At 30.4% G+C, this 18996-nt stretch overlaps 1 protein-coding gene across 4 annotated transcripts in view; it reads right to left on the bottom strand.

Annotated features, from left to right (window-relative positions):
- Positions 1-18996, bottom strand: part of LOC145283516 (neuropeptide Y receptor type 2-like) — a 1003835-nt gene that overhangs the window by 627220 nt on the left and 357619 nt on the right. For all 4 annotated transcript variants that reach the window (XM_080132357.1, XM_080132358.1, XM_080132354.1 and 1 more), the window contains one exon: positions 6168-6218. The gene's annotated coding sequence lies outside the window, so the exon portion shown is untranslated. The remainder of the gene's footprint in view (positions 1-6167; positions 6219-18996) is intronic.

The raw sequence follows: 18996 nt of genomic DNA, 5'->3' as shown, positions 1-18996 counted from the left end.
GGGGTGCGAGAAGAGCGGGGAAACATATATATATATATATATATATATATATATATATATATATATATATATATATATATTGTGTATATATATGTATATATATATATATATATATATAACTACTTCATTTACTAACATAAATTTAATATACGAAAGTATAGATTTATGCGTAAACTTTAAGTATTTAAAAAGTGCTCAATACGTAGGTAGAACTAGTTAGTAATTTATAAAATATACATGGCGATTAAGCTCCACTGAATATTCTGCGTTTTATCCACTTATAGGATTCCTCAGGCTTATGCGCCTAAGCCTGATGAATCCTATAAGTGGACGAAACGCAGAATATCCAGTGTAGCTTAATCGCCATATATATGTTATGCATTACTATATATATATATATATATATATATATATATATATATATATATATATATATATATACATATATGTATATATATATATATATATATATATATATATATATATATATATATATACGCATGTGTGTGTGTGTGCAGGCACGTACGTACTTTTGTCATTTGTGTAGCAATGTCTCAGTTTTAGAACAATCGGCATGATGACAGTATTCCATACGTTAAAAACACTAACATTTAATAATGCTTCATGCATAACTACAATTTACTATCATTATGAGAAATGAAATATACTGAGGGCGTTAAACCCTAGACCAAAATATAGTTGTATAATGGGCACGCACAGTAAAACCTCACTGCATAATTTTACTATTTTTAAATAGATTCGTTAAATTTATATTTTTAAGTAAAAATTATGAAGTATTATTATGTATTAAATTCTTTTGCACTTTCAATTTTATGCATATTTAAGTTTTTTTTTGCAATTATTAGGAATAACGCATTGTTTATTTTTATAATAAATAGATTTATTAAATTTAGATATATCTATGTAGTTTAGTTTAATTTTGTAAAACGCATACAGACCGTCACACACACACACCCACACATATATATATATATATATTTATATATATATATATATATACATGTATATAAAATTAAATAGAAGGATATTACATATATAGTGTTTGTTCTACATGAGAAAGTTTTACAGTTCACTAATATAAGATAAAAGATGAAAGAGAAAAGAAGCAGAACAATTCATGAAATCTTTAATAAAATAAAGCCACAGAGTAGAGGGAAATATAACACATATAGGGTGTAGTATTTTGCTTATAAGTGTCAACACAGAAGATAATAACCTATGTAATTGCTATTGCGTAGTCTTTTTATTTAATATATATATATATATGTATATATATATATGTATATATATATATATATATATATATAAAGCTGAATGGGTGGGGGTGGTAACGAATAGGCTCCTATGAAGTTGACTATTTAAACAAAAAGCTGATCACATATCATGATAGAAGATCTGTCGAGACACAGGATGGGTATGATTGATCTGGCAGAACGGTGGTTCATTAGAATTGTGGGGGTCTGCGTTCGCGCCTGGTCCACAAAGTATTGAAATAAAAAATAAAAAAAAGATTACAAGGGTATTTGATATAGATCTTCATAAAAATACATTGATAATATGTTTTAACTTAAATATGGATGGTATAATAAAATTGTGGGGTCTGCTTTCGCGCCTGGTCTCCATATAGTAGAAATAGGCACACACATTAATAAAGGCTGTTCATATATATCTGCGTAAGTATACTTTGATAATTATGTTTCAGTTTGAAGAAATATCGTATAATAAAATTATGGAGTGTTCGTTCGAACCTGACCTCCATAGAATGGAAATATGCCACTAAGTTTAACAAAGTTTTTTTAATATGGGCCCCAAGAATATTGTGATAAGTGTGTCAGTGTGAACAGGTATAGTATAATAACTTATGGGGTTTATCTATTTTATTTTTACTTTCATCATATTTTGCTTTCGTTTTGACACACTCTAAATTCAACACAAATTTACAACCCTTCCTTTTAATAACCTATCATACTTTCATAAATCAGAGTCCATTTCCTGTAGGCTGGTTTTTAACCCAGTCATCGACGGGTACTTTAGCTAGTGTATATATATATATATATATATGTAAGTATATATATATGTATATATATATATATATATCTCTATATATATATATATATATATATATAAAAGCGAAAGTGTATGTATGTCTGTTTGTGTGTCTGCCTGTGTGTCTGTCTGTGTGCATTTCCATACGCAATAGCTCTGTTAATTTTCAGTCTACAGACTCGGAATTTAATGTTCAGGTACTGAGATTTGAGACAAAATTTGTAACTCGTTTGCAGCCAGAAATGTTGTTGTTAACGTGTCAAAGTGCAACGATTTGACTTTTAAGTACTCTGCCAAAACTCCTCCGCCAATGTTAGGTCTAAACACTTTAAATTTTAGATATAGATTTCTTGCACATGGATCTAACTTTATACGTTTCTTTGCGCCCAAAACAATAAACGTGAAGGGGCCATAATATTGTCAAATTAAAAAGAAATGAGCGCTGCGGTCGCTGTCAAATTACTAAGACTATTTCTGGTCTAAACATTTGAAATTTTTATTCTGAGACAGCGCAAGGTTTTTAATCAGTTTGGATCGAAAATTTGAGCTACCGATATATTAATGTATGCATGTATGTGTGCATGTCTACCTAAAACTTTGGACGGAGTCGACGGATTTTCACAACTGTAGTATCATTTTTAAGCTCGACCATTCAGACGACAAATACCAAAAAATTGGCTAAAAACATTAATTCCTTCACCCTCAACTGTGCACTTATCAACATGTAGGGTTCGCTTTTTGGCCGATATTTTCGAAAGTCATCCCCTCCTTTCGATTGTCTTGCTTAAATTTTATGCCAATTCCGGTTTGTTGCTAGTCGTAACAGCAAGTATCTTGCGTTTTCCCCTGTTCTCTTCCTTTTTCGCTTTGCAGGTTCGAGCCGGCCTTCCTATTACAACTTTTTGTTTTTTTGCTCAATACACCTTCAAACAGCCTGGCAACACCGTGCTGAAATGTAAGTATATATATATATATATATATATATATATATATATATATATATATATATATATATATATATATATATATATATATATATATATATATATATATATATATACGTATGCGCGTGGCTGTGTGTGTTCGTGCGGGTATGGACAACCGACTAACAAATTACAGAAACTATTTTGTTCGCATTTACAATCGTGTGTGAAGAATCAGTTTTTCGCCAAATAAAAAAAAAATTAAGTCTGAAAAGCGGCAATACCAGAAAGAAGGGCAGCTGACCGAACATCCACACCAACGCTTCTTCCGCTCCATCATAACCATCAGATTACAGGAATCCGACAATAGCAACGAGGTTCTCGAATGAACATATATTCCTTGCATTGAGGCCATGCTTCTGAATATGCAACTTCACTGTTAAAGCCTATGTGTCGATGAATGACAGGACACTTCCCCACGGCGTGCTATGTAGAGATGTGTTCCACGGCAAACAGTACTAAGTTGCTCCACATAAGCGATGCAAGGATCAGATGACATGACAGACGCAAACAATAGACACACCAGCGAACAGCGTTAATGCATAATAAAGAACCGGAACATTAAGAACTGAGGGCTTTAAGATAAACAGAAGAAACTTCAAAATGTATGCATATCTAGGAAGGCCTGGAAAATCATCAACGGAAATGTCGCAGGTGAGCTTTTCACCGGAAGAAGCCACGATCTCTCTCCTTTTTCTCTCTGTCTCTGTCCCTGTCTATATCTCTCTGTATGTATGCTTGTCTGTCTGTCTGGGTGTGTCTCTCTCTCTTTGGATGTGTGTGTTGAGCAAAAAAAAGTTCAATTAAATTTGACCCCTATTATGACCCCTTAATATGTATTATTTTGGGCTCAAATAAAGTTATTAAGGAACAGTTATCAAGAAACCTATATTTAAATTTCAAGTGTTTAGATCATCTATTATCGGAGGAGTTTGGTAGAGTTCTCAAAAGTCAAATCAATGAACCTTTGTCCCTTAATCACCAAATTTCTTGCCCAAAACACATCACATCGATTTCCCCAAATCTCAGTACCCTGTATATCCAATTTCGAGTCTGGAGACTAAAAATACTCAGAGTTATTGCGCATGGAAATGTGCACATACATACAAACACAAACATTCACTTTCACTTTATAGATATACTAGCAATGGGTACCCGGCATTGCCCGGGTGTTTTGAGCTGTATATTGAGCCAAAAAAAAAGAAAAAGAAAAGAAAAAATGTGTTTACTCTTTATGCTATAGGCAGTGCAATTTTTATGCCATACATATGTCACTGTGTTTCTTCCAAATATTTCGATTTCCGTTTCGTCTGACCAAATTACCTTGTTCCAAAAGTCTTGGGGTTGTGCCATATATTCAAACGTGATCTGACATTTTTAAGCTTCAATAATGCAACATTTTGGGGGACCTTGATAAAAAACCAGCACGATTTAGAGCTCTACTAATTGTATCCTTGCAAACATTAATCCTAGTTTCTCGGAGGTCGGTTTCAATTTCACCACGTGTAAGAAAAGGGTTTTTTTGTACCATTCTGCTTACCAACATTGATTTTTTTCGTTTAATTTCTCTAGCCGACCATATCTTACAAGATTTACAAAAGCTTCACCCGTTCTTTTTTCAAAACTTTATAATAACGTTTTCAACTCTACTAAGTTGTAGAGAAAGTTCCCTCGATAATATCCGATACCATTTCTTCTTTGTGCTTATCAATGATTTTTGACGAATGTCTACTAAATAGTCTTTATTTTGGGGCAGTTTATAAAAGAATTGGTTGACTTTGAAAGAGTGAGCCCAAACTGGAAGAATTTTATAAAATTATTTTAATATAAAGCACTATGATTGGTCAGTGATAACTCGTTTGCATGATTGCAAGACGCTAAGCAAATGCCATTGAAATGTATTTAAGAAAAATATTTTAAACAAGTGTATGCAATATTTTTACGTTTATTACTTCATATTTTTCCGTTAATATAAACTTTCTAAATCAGATTTTGTTATTACTACTCGAAATATATATATAGAATAGTAATAGGAATATGCAGACTAACGTTTAGGTAAAATCTTGAAACCTAATTAAAGTTATGAAGAAAAATGTAATGCATCCAATGCTTTGGCGTCGCACTGTATATGCATGTATATACATATAAATATATTTTCATATATGGCATTATATATATATATATATATATATATATATATATATGTATATATGTACATATATATATATATGTGTGTGTGTGTTTGTGTTTGTGAGAGAGTGACGGAGAGAGAGAGAGAGAGAGGGGGGCGTTTATCTTTGTAAGGGATACTGTGTTTAAATGTTTTCACATTTCTCGCTGTTAAATAAAAACGCGTTTTAAGAAATTTACAATGCATGAAAATGGATCCACTTAAAACGATCGTTTTGTACAATAATTAGTAAAACTATACTTTTTATCAAATGTACCTACGAAAGCACTAACTATTGTCCTTTTTAAATATTAGCGAGTTCAGATCAGAATTTCGAGAAAAAAACCCAGCAAATGACAAACACACCGGCGATAAGTATGTTGTACACGAACAGTTTATAATAGAAATGCTGCTGGCAGTTTGCTTGTTAAAATTATTTTAAAATTCTGATGATAACAAACGTAACTGAAGTCAAAGAAACATTTATTTTATATGTACACAATATAATTATTATTTTACATGTATAAAATATGATTGTATATGAAATATATTTTCATTTTCTGCATAATAATATCACCTATAGTTCTGTATGGGCTAATGCTTGCATTATTGATCATTATACTTACACGCACACAAGAACAACCGCACACACATCAAGCAAACTAACATACGCCCAAAGACACTACGCATACGCGTGTATATATATATATATATATATATATATATATATATATATATATATATATATATATATATATATATAGAGAGAGAGAGAGAGAGAGAGAGAGAGAGAGAGATTATTTAGGACGCCAGTCGATGTTATCACATAAACATTGCTGGGGATATTAAATTGCCAGTTGAGACGAATTATAACATTGCTAGCATGCTTAATAATCACGAAACCTGACATTTTAATCGCATGTTTATTAGAGGAGAATATTACTCACGATTTATCTTGAATGCGAAATAATGATAGCTGTCCAAGTCGTAGTAAGAGCCTGTAAAGAATAAAAATACATATATTTTGAAAAAAAGAGCCGAGAAGGTTTTAATATGTGGAATATTATAAATAATAACGACATGCATATAATTAATAATAATAATAATAATAATAATAATAATAATAATAAAATTATTATTATAATTATTATAATTATTACATTTAATAATAATAATAAACATTATTTATGTTCCTATTATTATTGTTAATACACTTTATAAAATAATATATTTATTATTATAATTACTAATATTAATAATAATTATACAATTATTATTACTCATATCTTTATTATATACCTACTATTTACAATGTTACTATTAGTATAATTATTACTGTTATTATTATGATTAAATGAAAATTATTACAATACATGTATTGTAAACATTATTGTTATTATAATTAACAATAATAATAGTATTAATTTAATAGAAAACACATTATTATTATTAATTTAAATAATAATAATGGCATTATTATTTTTATTACCATTAATGTAATTAATATTAATAATAATAAAAGTATTATTATTATAACATTATACAAATAATAATTATAATAATGATGATAAAATTATTATTATTATTATTATTATATTAATAATAATATTAAGATTAATAAACTTAGTATTATGATAATTAATATTAATACTAATAACAATAATAAAAAAAATTGTGTTTATTATTTATACGATTATTAAAATGTATAATAATATTAATAATAAATTTATTATAATGATTATCATCAGTAATAACAAAAATCTATTATTAATAATATACTTAATAATAATGATAATAATCATATTAATAACAACTTTATTTTTAATTAATAAAAATAATAAATTATTATTAGTATTGTCATTGTTGTTATTATTATTATTGTTATAACTGTTACTGTTATTATTATTATTATTATCTATAATATTAATTATTATAAATATGTGTTATGTTTATAATTAATTATATATCATTAATTATACTAATAATAATTATAATAAAATTATTATTATTATAATATATAATAATTATAATAATAATAAAAATAGTATGATTATGATTAAAATAATTCAATTGTTTTATTATTGTTATTATTATTGTCATGAATAATAATATCATTATTATTATTTTTGTGTTGATTATCATACTTAATAATGACATTATTATTTTATTTATTATTATTATTATTTAAAATTATTATGATAATAACATTAATTTTTTATTGTTATAACTTATAATAATAAAATAATAACATTATTGTTACGTGTTTATTTTTATTATTATTATTATTATTATTATCATTATAATTAATAATAATAATGATAATGTTTATAATAAGGATGGTGATGATAATAATAATACTAATAAATATGACGATGATGCTGATATTAATAATAATAACAATAACAACAACATCATCAACAACAACAACAACAATAATAACAATAATAATAATAATAATAATAATAATAATAATAATAATAATAATAAACAAAATAACGAAAAAATGCGGATTAAAATGAATACCTCCAAAGAAAAAGAAAACTCCTTGAGACTTTATTATATAGCAGACACCTAATAATGGGCAGTATCACTAGTCAATTACTTTAAGCTGTTAATATGTTGGGTATTAGAAGAACTTAGATAGCTCAATCAGAAGACTAGGAAACTCATGAACATACACAATGCATTGCACCTAAAGGACCACTCTAGGTGAAAAAAACGGCAGGAAACGGCTTTATTGTATAGAAGACTTTGTGAATGGAAAAAGGAACTAGAAAAATACATGATGCAGAACACTGAAAGGATAATGATGCAAGCGAGAGACAATGAAAACAAATTAACAAACATACGACAAGGGATAAGAGAAGAAAAAATGACAAGTTAAAAACCTACACAGAAGATCTATAAGATTGACAAAAGATAAGAATAACGAAAACATTCGAACATAGATGTAAAAAATGTGTTACCTGAGAAACTGTATTCCTAATAACTACAGCACACGATTTCTCGATAAGAACCAACTACATGAAACCAAATATTGGCAAAACACAACAAAATAGCTAATGCAGACTCTGTGGGGAATGAAGCGATCAATACACCTTTTAGTAAGCGAATACAGCAAACTGGCCCCAAAGGAATACAGGAACATACACGACGAATGGGGAAGGCAGTGGACTGGGTATTAAGCAAACGACATCATCTCGAACGCACAGGCAAATGATACTGACAAAAACCGGCAGCAGTACTTAAAAATGAAAATCACACAATCTTTTGTGACATCGACATACAGACACATAAACTCATCCAAGCAAAAAGACCGTATATATAATAAACAAGATAGAAAGTCTGAGAGCTAGTCAGAGAGATTAAATGGGATAAAATTACGAAAAAAATCAGGATAAACCTATGCTGATAGGAGCACCATGAGCAATGTCAAAACGCTTTCGAAAAAAGCTTGATAAAAAATGAAATCAGAAATGACTAGAAAGATTAATCGAATACTTATAATGAAAACATATGCAATATTAAGGACAACCATAGGATGCGGGACTTAACCATATGAACAGCAAAAGCGGACGAGATAATCTGCTGCAGAGACAAACCCATGAAGAAACGCTACATGGAACGAAGAACCTTTACGCTTCATGCTTATAAGTTCTCCATTCCCTCCCATTTCCTCCTATTGCCTTATCAGAGTCCCGCAAAAGAATGATACGAAATAGCCAAGAAGGGTAAAGGGGGATTGAAATACGGATGAGAGAGCACTGACCAGACTTCTGCTGAACAATTGCAAAGAGAACTGGGACCTTACGGAGACTTATTGCCACTTAAGTTCCAGTGGAGATTTATGACAACTCCCAGCGAGTATTAAATTGTAAGCTATGCTGCGATAACGCATACCCATTTTTAAATGTTACCGATAGATGTGGAGAGCAGTGGAAATCTTTGACGAATTTTTGGCACTTAGCTTTGTGGGTTGATTTCAAGGTAAAAATTTTACTTACTTCTGCGAAATCTGTTTGTGAGCCAATAATAATAATAATAATAATAATAATAATAGTAATAATAATCCCAACTATAATACTACTACTACTACTACTACTACTACTACTACTACTACTACTACTAATAATAATAATAATAATAATAGAAAACCACCAAAACATGTGGACCCGATCTCATCACGGCTTAACTGTTATAAAATGCTCCAGATCTCTCCAATGTTTACAATAAATACCTTAACGAAACTTGCTTTCCCGACTGCTGGAAAACCGCTTCTGTTGTACAAGTCTTCAAAAATACTGGTGAAAGAACTGACCAACAAAATTATAGACCCATTGGCCTCCTCTCGCTTTTCGCCAAAATATGTATAGTCCTTAGTTAATCAATCCCAACACCTAACAGCTGCTAAACTCCTGACTGACGAAGAATATGGATTTAGGCAACCCGTTCAAAGCAGATATCTTAACTGTAACCCCTGAACGTATATAGTGTTAACTGGACAAAACAGGCGAGAGTAGAGCCGTAGATATATCTAAGGTTTTGACAGGGTACGGCACGATGATCTTCTAAGGAAAATAAGATCATAAGGTATCACTGAAAGAATACATAATGTAATAAAATCCTTCTTAAGTAGGAGAAAAATTCAAGTTCACTCGACTGCCGTACATCTAAACAATATGATATAAATGCGGGAGTTCCTCACGGGTCTATCCTTGGATATTTATAATTCCTAATATTCATAAATGCCCTCCCTGATAAAATTGTTTCTGAGATGGGTATAATTTCTGATGACACAATCCTCTAAAAAAGGCACGAAGGGAAAAGTGACCACATATCTCAGGAAATTTATATTGAAATGATAGCAAAATGGATGGGCACATTCAATGCTGCCAAGACTGAGACAAATTTGCTATCCTATACTTTAAAGAACCCCAAAATCTATTAAACTGTAGACGAGAAATAGCAAACAACTGCGTTCATAAAATTAAACGTACTCTAGGATAGCGATACAAAATAGCTTTAAAACTAACAAAAACAAAAGAAAACAAAAAATAAATAAATTAAAATAAATTAAATAAACATGAATATACATAAACGATCACACACATATATATATATATATATATATATATATATATATGTGTATGTATGTGTGTACACATATGTATATTTATATATAAAAAAGGAGGCAAATAGTCTGCCTTAAACCACTAACCTAGTTCTAAAACAGATCCTTTGTTCGATAAAATGCATGCCAATTGGCTGATAGGAAGGGGCGCTGTGGATACGAGAAAGCTGATTGGCTAACTAAAATCCTCAACATATATCAAAAAGAACACTATAGTGGATGAAACGCCGAATATTCAGTGTAGCTTAATCGCCATATATATTTTATAAATTACTATATATATATATATATATATATATATATATATATATATATATATATATATATATATATATATATATACATGTATATATATACATATATATATACATATATATATATATATATATATATATATATATATATATATATATATATACATATATAACGTAATGAGTTATTTTGTATTCAGGATAAAAACAAGGACGAAGGGAAACATTTAATTGTGATTTAGATAAAAAAAAATAGATAATAAGTAGAGTCGGCCGACCAGTTTTCACCCTCACTTTTCAAAAGCCAAATCACAGCTTATTTCATTTGAAGGTATTGGAGACTATTCGCGTCCAGTCGCTAATGGAATATATGAAGACTCGGTACACTCCCAGTTTAATTAATAAATTAAGTCCATTCTCCTTGTAAAAACTACAAATAAGATCAACGCAAGGAAACATATTATTTTGACAATCTTGCTTTAGAAATAATGTGTGTCCTTCGTTTCGGGGAAATACAACGAGGTTAATACAAGAGTTCTCAATAACGATAGAGAGGAAATTACAAATTCATTTTTCCTTTACATAAACGGTAATACTTTCCCACACAATCATCAGCACGATTCGTTCTTCTTGTATTTAGTAAATACAAAAATATTCAGGAAAAAGAAACGCTTATATTAAAAACCGGAATGATTAGTTGCCTTAAAAGATCATTAGTTAATAAATATTAGAAATCCCAAACATGCTCAGGGCTGTGTAGGGACACATTACTGCTTATGTAAAGACACATTGAAATTATCTCTCTCTTTCTCTCTCTTCCTCTCTCAAATAATACATATATATATATATATATATATATATATATATATATATATATATATTTGTGTTGGGACTATTGATCGGAATCTCAAATCAAAAATCTGAATGCTTTGCGGTATCGGAATCGATATTGGAATCAGAAAAAATCAAAACTGATTCTTTAAAATATTAAAATAAAAAATCACACACAGAGAATTGTCATTAGAAATTATTTCTGTCACAACGCACGACTTGGAAACGCCATAGAATGAGTTATAATCTTTTGTTTTATTCTGTGGATCTGGTGTATCTTTTAATTGGGTTTGTAATTATTTAAAATTTATTTTGGGCTTGATGTGTAATATGTTTTTATATTATACTTGATAGAGTCTTTTTGTTAGAGTAAAGTTTATGTTTTCATTGTGCAGACAGTTTAAATCGAGTTTTATTCGTTTATCAACGATTTTATTGGGAAAATTCATTAGTGTTATATGTGTTAGTTCTTTGTAAAATATTTGTCGGGTTGATACTATATTGCATGAGCGGTGAATCAAATTTTTATAAAAGCAGTTTTATATGTTTCTCGGTATTCACTATGGTAATTTTAGAGTATTGTCCTTTTGTTGGTATTTTTTTATGTTAAAGTTGTGTATATGTAAGACAACCTGAATCTCTTTCTCTCTCTCACTCTCTCTCTCTCTCTCTCTGTATATATATATATATACATACATATATATATATATATATATATATATATATATATGTGTGTGTGGGGGGGTGCGTTTGGACTATTAATCGGCATTGGAATCTGGAATGGGAAAATGTGAATGTTTTGCGGTATCGGAATCGGTACAGAAATCAGAGAAATCAAAACCAGTTCTTAAAAATATTAAAATAAAAAATGACACACACATAATTGTTTTTTTCTTATTTATTACAAATTGTTTCTTTTACAACGTAAGACTCCAAAGGGTCACAGAATAAGTTATAAATCTAATTTAGAGATTTAACATGTATTAGCAAATGTATTTTCTGTATTTATTGGCAATTTAGTGAGACATAATTTGCCTATTTATTTTGTAATCAAATCGCATCAACTCGCTTGAATGTCTATTTGCCCTCATTCTATGCTATTCATATGATTATTAAACGTTATTAAATGATCAGAGTGGGGGCTTTAATTTCGTTTGCGCCAGCTGTACATTGGAGTGTCTGATATCGGCTTCTTCTGAAATAATAACACGTGTTTGTCACCTGGTGGGACATAAGGTAATTCTTCGCCGTTGTGGCAATTCTTATTTGAGAACGCATTCCCAGAGATAGTCTGCCCAAGCCTAATTTAATTTGTTTTATTAGGTTGTTAAAATTTAAAATATTGTATAATATATTACTAGTTTGATCTTTTGTTTAGTCGCTAGTTCTGGTGCATCTTCTAATTGGGGTTTTTAAGTAAAGTTTATTTTTTATTGTGGAGACAATTTAAATAGGGTTTTATGCGTTTATCAATGATTTTATTGGAAAAGCTATTATTTATTAGTTATATTTGTGTTACTTCTTTGTAAAATATTTGCCGGGTTGACATTATATTTTATGAGCGGCGAATCAAATTTTTATAAGGGCAGTTTTATATTTTCCCCGGCATTCATTATGGAAATTGAAGAGTATTGTGTCATTGTGGGTGAGTTTTTTTATATGTTAAATTTGTGTATTTTTAAGGTTGTTTGAATCTACTAATACGTCCAGAAATGGTATTTTGTTATTTGTGTTTGGTTCACAGGTGTATTTGAAATTTCTAACTTGAGTTTAATTTTTTTTATTATCTTCAACTGATTCGGCTGCAATTAATATTTTGTCGACATATCGGGTATAGGTAGTGGGTTTCTTTTTATTTGATAAGGTTTTATTTTCGAGGTCAGCAAATGGAAATGACAAAATATCGGAAAAAAATAATAACCCGTCGCGTTCAATCACACACACACACACACACACACACACACACACACACACATATATATATATATATGTATATATATGTATATATGTAGACATGCATGTATATTTATATCTACATATATATTTAGATATATATATATATATATATACAAATACATATATTTTTATATAGATATATACATATATATATATTTATATATATGTATGAATGTATATATATACGTATATATATATATATATATATATATATATATATATATATATATATTCTTGCACACTGCGTACATCCAAATGTATATCCAGTATTATATCTTGATGGCGGCACGTGCGTTAAGCAATATAAATTGCTTGGTGTGATACTAGAGCGAACACCAAGTGGAATGAGAAGTGCTGCGGTGCATCTTTTTATTGATCTCTCTAAGATTAAAAGCTAAGATGTACGCTGGATCTACTGAACTTATTCAACTATAATATATATGATTGAACTTTCGTGAATGTCTAACCTATAGTGTGCCTGATTAGTGTAGTATTCTTGCTTAACCAAGTCGAATGCAGAATAGTAGAAAGCGTATGGTACACGGACTCAAACGAAGGCGTAACTGCAAACTCTGTCGACTAAAGCATGAGTTTAAATAGAAAATGATTTTACAGCAAAGGTTCAATCAGCTTTTTCTAGCAATGTTTTACAAGTACATTAACCAAATCATTATTTATGATTTATTTTAAAACTTCAATATGCGTTCGTATCTTTTATCAAGAATACAGCTTTTCTGATGAAGACGTTCTCAGAGACGAATAAGTAATCGAAATTTACCTTGATGAAAAAAGTATTCAAACAATTTGTATGGGCTTACTAGTTATTAGATATTGTGCAATATGAAAATATTATACTCGAACAGAAACACTTTGAATATTTATGAATAGTTATCTTGCTTTTCTCGTGGTGTAAACTTTTATCGCGTGGCGAATACCCCCTTGCTATCCTTGTAGTGCAAGATTGGGTAGATGAAAAATGTTAAAACAGCACCTTAGAAAGAATCAAAATCTTAATTTGATGATAACAGATGGGTTACGATGGCTTAAACAGTGAATACGATAAAATCAAAAATTATGCAGAACTGACTCCATGCGGATACATTCCCTACTTTGATGAGGAAAAAGATTTCTAGTTGAAAATAGGACTGCGACAGTTTACAATTTATTCCAAAATGACTTAAACAACAGGGGAATTACTCCCAAGTTTTTTGTAACTTTTTAAAATCACGGGGAATAATCAACCATGACCAACCCTAAGCTATTTCCTGTAAACCAATATGCTCTCTTCGTTTCGTTAGCAAGTGTAAAGAATATATTATTCCTTAATTGGAATTTATTTTGAGATGAGCATTATATGTTAATTTTTATTTCGGACTATTAGTCTCATCTTTATTAGTTGTTGTTTTTTTTTTGTTTTTTTTTTAATCTTTTTATTGGTTCACAACGTTTCGGCCAACTTCCTCTGGCCTTCGTCAGGCGGTAACCGCGACGGATAGGAACTTCGAATCTCCTAACTGCATTCTCAGCCATCACTGCCATCCGTAGTTGTTGTCGTCTCACCACATTTTTGACCAATTACCTCTGGCACGCTTTGGGTGGGATTGAAACCGCTATCTTCAGACATTGCTCATCTGGAACCGTAGAGATTCAACGTCTCTACCAATTGCGCCACTGGCCCCGAAGGGCGATCAAGGTTGGATTCTTTGATCTTATAAATCCACATTTATTTATTATCTGATCTTCCATAGTCGGGTCCGTACCGATTGGTATATATATATTATTCCTTAATTGGAATTTATTTTGAGATGAGCATTATATGTTAATTTTATTTTTATTTCGGACTATTAGTCTCATCTTTATTAGTGGTTGTCTTTTTTTTTTTTTAATCTTTTTATTGGTTCTCAACGTTTCGGCCAACTTCCTCTGGCCTTCGTAAGGTGCTAACCGCGACGGATTGGAACTTCGAATCTCCTAACTATGATCCGACTATGGAAGATCATTGTCTGAAGATAGCGGTTTCAATCCCACCCAAAGCGTGCCAGAGGTAATTGGTCAAAAATGTGGTGAGACGACAACAACTACGGATGGCAGTGATGGCTGAGAATGCAGTTAAAAACAACAACTAATAAAGATGAGACTAATAGTCCGAAATAAAAATAAAATTAAGTGTAAAGAAGTTGAATAATAACACGAACGCCCCAGCGAACATTAATATTTTCTTATTGGATATCAGAGGGAAACGATATCAAGGTTATACACGAAAAACACGTATTTAAAAAAAGATCTGTTTTCATAACGGTTGCTTATGCTTTTGAAGGTTGTGCTGCTAATGTGTCACTTTCTATGAAGTTTTTGTAAGCGTATTCCATTGTGTGAATGCAAATTAAACAAACACGTCTACGCTGTAATTCTCGAGCTTGTCTATACAGATTGCAGCGCAGTTGTTACAAACACCCGAGGGAATATGCACTTAACAATGTATGCGTTTTTTATATATTTGCCAAGCTTTCGTCATAACAATTAGTTTGAAGAGAATTGTAGTTTTCTCTTTACCTTTAACTTACGTGAAACCATCTTATGGTTCATGTCAAACCATCAAACGTGATTGTGCCTTTTAATATCATCCTAGTATAGTGATTAAAGTTTGATATTTATATGCTGAAAAAATTGCAGGATAACAAACGCATATCTTGTATTTGGTAATCTTAAACTTTATGGATAGTCAGAAAGAGACAAACATACGAATGCAGTATGCATGCCCATCAATCTTGTAATAGGAAACGACCTAATAAAAATAAGCGGTTAAAATGGGAGTTGTATGAGGCAAATAAAATGTCCGCACTTGTAATATTTTCAAGAACTGAAAATTTAAGCTAAATTTTATGTAACAATTTAAAAAATTGATTTCACTTTTATTCTTCTATAATTTTACCTGTTCTTACTGGACTTTTTATTTAAATACTTGAGTGTTTACGTCAATTTAAAAAAAAAATAACTTAAAATTGGAGATGGCAAAAAAAAAATCCGCACAATGGAAAATTATTAAATGTAACTTTAGAGCATTAATAAACACAAATACAAAAAGAACACAATGCCCCAGTTAATATTTAGTAGCAATCTGCAATTTGACAGCCTGCAAGATTTTGGGAATTCCTTGAAAAAGACTGCAACAATACTCCGGGAAAATGCCATCTCACTTTTCTGTAATTTTTGTGGAAGGTTCTTCCAAATTTTAAATTTTATCATTGCGTAGCTGTTGCTTGATGTAATGCCATACATCTTCGATAGGATTGAGGTCTGGAGATTGTTCAGGTCAATCCAAACATGGAATATCATTCTCTTCTAGGAACATCTTAGCAGTTCCAGGTGTGTGAATGGGAGAGTTATCCTGCAGAAAGATGGGATTATCATCGAAATTCCGAATAAAGTAGGGTATAAGATTCTCAATCAACTTATTAATGTAATTGGGGGAATTAATTCGACTTAGCAAGCGAATTATAGGCCCTCGACCATTGGTTCTAATAATGACTCACACAAAAACTGCACCTCACGACCTTCCAGCGTTGAAAGTGAGTACCTAGTATTACATTATTAGTTCTCCTCAGACGGACGTACCGCTTATCACTACTGTAGCCTAGTTGAATTGCTTTCGTCGCTAAAACCACTTTTGACCAATATGAAGAGCCATGATCTTAATTGCAACTGACGAAGTCCAGACGGCACTTTCTGTTCTTTATAGAAATACTGGATTGCGTCTTGCAACATATCCTACCAAATCAAATTACTTAAATCTGTTCTTGACAGTAGAAAAAGAGCACAATTTAACAAAGTTGCACTATTGTTGGAGAGACGTTTTAAATCTGTTTATTAGACTGAGGGTCTTGATACAATTGTCCTTCGCGTTTGAAATAACTCTAGTGCGACCAGATATAGAGGCATCACTGCCGGTGTTTGATGCTTTTGCACTGTATTTCGTACTATTTTTCGTACCCTTTTCTCATCACATTTTGTCTGTTTGATCTTTTCCACTGTTTTCGCACAGTTTTTCGTACTGTTTTATCACATTTCAATCTCGATTGGATAAATACAAAAAGTTGGGGATTATTCAACTCTTGGCGATCACTAAAAGAAAGTCGCAGCGTATGGACTAAATCTTACGTTGTCTAACCTTGACCAACAACAATTACGATTTGAAATCCTTTGTTTCTTCTTGATGGATATTTTAAAATGAGTTAGGGCCATAGATTAAGCTCGTTTTAAGCGAAGTTGTTTGCGACAGACTTTCTTTTGCTTCATCAATTTGAAGTCATTTTTTTATTTAAATTTAGTTGAACACTAGAATCATTAAATTAACTGTCAAATATAAACGGGTAAGATTATAGAGGAATGAAAGGTGACATAAACTTCGTTTCAGCTTGCTGTTTTTACACTATATATATATTTATATGTATATATAAATATATATATATATATATATATAGAGAGAGAGAGAGAGAGAGATTTATGAAACATTTGTCACGTTAGTATATTTCCTTTTATAAATTAATCGTTTTGTTTGCTCTGTCAATTCTATTTGTTATTCTTTTCCAAATTCCGAGTACATTTTAATTCGTCTGGATTCATTGAACAGCGCATAGTATACAAAAACGTAATATTGCAGGAATATTACGATCAAAAACTAAAAAAAAAAATTAATTATAAAGAAAATAAACTTATCACAGGTTTACTCATCCTGCAATTGTTGAATATTTCCAAAGATAAGTAACAAATCACAAATATTATCGTTAAAAATGTTATATCATCTGTTAAAAACGTATCAGTTAACCCCATCCATGACGAGGAATCTAGAATGATTAGAACGTATTCGGAAGGTGAAAAATACGAAAAATACATATAACTAACAGGCAACCCCATATTGGCCGGGCGTAGAATACGCTTTTCTATGATAATATAATCAATGCGAATTTATTATTATTATTATTATTATTATTATTATTATTATTGTTATTGTTATTATTATTATTATTATTATTATTATTGTTATTATTATTGTTATTGTTATTGTTATTATTATAATAATAATAATAATAATAATAATAATAAAAATAATAATAATAATAATAACAATAATAATAATAATAATAATAATAATAATAATAATAATAATAATAATAATAATAATAATAAAAATAATAATATTATTGAACTTCTGCATGTTAGGTTCCCGGAAGGGAATTCCAAAATCTAGCGGTTCTGAGAAAGAAATTACTGGAGTAGAAGTGTATATTATATCTAAGGATCTCTACTGTAAAAGGGTGGGATTTAGCTGCTTGTCCGTTCTGTCGGGGTTATTTACGTCGAGGGGGTATACGTACTTGCTGTTCGTCAGAGTAGTCACCGTTAAAGTACTTGTAGAATAGGCAGAGTGATGCAACATTTCGTCGATGGGACAGAGGCGGAAACTTACATGACACTTCAGGACACATTCAATACTGCCAAGTCTGTACTTGTTTACATTCTCTGCGACCAAGAGCAATGGACAAATACTGTTTATCTAAAAGTACCTCTTTTAAACTCCACGCCCTAACCTTGACAGGAAGCATGAGT

Source organism: Euprymna scolopes, chromosome 8, assembly GCF_053919585.1.
Source record: "Euprymna scolopes isolate OS-2025 chromosome 8, ASM5391958v1, whole genome shotgun sequence".
Classification (NCBI taxonomy): Eukaryota; Metazoa; Mollusca; class Cephalopoda; order Sepiida; family Sepiolidae; genus Euprymna; species Euprymna scolopes.
This window is presented reverse-complemented; position numbering and strand designations above follow the sequence as displayed.